The following is a 1519-nucleotide window of genomic DNA, read 5'->3' as shown; positions in this document are numbered from 1 at the left end:
ATGCGGTGTATAGCGAATTTGTTATAAAAGGGCCAATCAAAATCTCTCTCTACCAAAACAGCTGTAACACGTCTACCTAATGTGTTAGTAATGTGTTAGCATTACAGATGTGCAATGAATACACTAGGTCTGGCAACTTACCAATTAGCGTTAACAATAAAATGTAAAAGTATCATGAATAACTTAATGTTCAACACCAACAAATTAGGAAAGAAATATAACCACTTCGTAATACTTCGACTCACTGCTATTTACATATGCACATCGTAGTGCTTCACTCAATTTTTTTTCAAGCATGATGTCTTGAAATACGGGGGAAGTTTTGATTCTATAAGATGCTAGCTTTCGATTTTATCCGAGGGTTGTTATCAACTGGCACTTTGCTCTCCATGTGTATTATAATACCTGCATATGAACATTTCTAATTGGAGAATAATTCCGTCTTAGCATCTATTTGCATGTGTGTCTTAATAAAGCTTCTAAATTCATCACTGAGTTTTGCCCATGCTTGTGTCTAGTAAGCTGGCGTCCATACCGTCCCAAGAAAACTGTGCATTATTATATACTACGTAATATCAAGACGTTTCATCGAAATGACAGCCATTCCACATCATTGCTGTTATGATGATCAGCACATATTATCCAAACGAAGTCATAAATTCCTCCTTTTTCACATACATTTTTTTTTTTCAATTTAATAAATGATCATGCTATCGGCATTATTAGATCGTTGAAAGTGGAAATAATCTGGATAAGGCAATCTGTACAATATCGACATCTAAAACGGCGCATAAACAAATCGCACGAGGCTTTCTGATCAAGGCCTAATTTTTGGGAGTTCCAATAATAAGGAATGTATTCATGCGCTTTGTCACTTGGCCGTTTTCAACCGCTCAAATGATGAAATAATGATGTAACTGTAATTGCCTTATTCAGAATTTTTCCAATTTTAACGCTGTAATATTGCTTAGGTTGCCTTTAAAATACGAATTTGGTAGAGTTTTAAAGAAAAAATGTGCGTTGTCCTTATTTTATGCATAAAGTCTATTGTACCATCTTAGGTTTAGATCTCAATCAGTGTACAAAGGCGTCTCTCTCCGGCATAGTATAAATTTACCATGGTTTCTCAAATATCTATTATTTCCTCAGTCTACAACTGAATTTGGTAGACATTTACGTTAGTAAATTTACCATGGTTTCTCAAATATCTATTATTTCCTCAGTCTACAACTGAATTTGGTAGACATTTACGTTAGTGCGCGGTCATTCAGTTCACTGCCATACGGTAACATTATGAATCCCTATTTTCAAAACAACACAAACAGGTGCTTATTTCTGTGCAGTTCAGAAACTTGTCGTAGGGGGGGCTTTTAATTACTGACCAAAACTTGTCAAAATATTTCCCATATACTAATAAAACAGTAACTTATATGCATATCATTACAAAACTTAAGTTCCACGAACACATCCCTTCGCCATATAACGGTGCACACCCCAGTTCTTCCGCCACCGGGGTCCG

General features: G+C 35.7%; 1 protein-coding gene across 2 annotated transcripts in view; it reads left to right on the top strand.

The window, feature by feature from the left end:
* Positions 1-488, top strand: part of LOC118426821 (calmodulin-beta-like) — a gene marked incomplete in the record, with an annotated part of 4850 nt that extends 4362 nt beyond the window's left edge. For both annotated transcript variants that reach the window (XM_035836356.1, XM_035836355.1), the window contains 1 exon segment: positions 1-488.
* Positions 489-1519: the final 1031 nt, after the last annotated feature.

This window comes from Branchiostoma floridae, chromosome 12 (assembly GCF_000003815.2).
Source record: "Branchiostoma floridae strain S238N-H82 chromosome 12, Bfl_VNyyK, whole genome shotgun sequence".
NCBI classification, from domain to species: Eukaryota; Metazoa; Chordata; class Leptocardii; order Amphioxiformes; family Branchiostomatidae; genus Branchiostoma; species Branchiostoma floridae.
The sequence above is the reverse complement of the archived record's forward strand: the minus strand, read 5'-3'. Positions and strand labels throughout refer to the sequence as shown.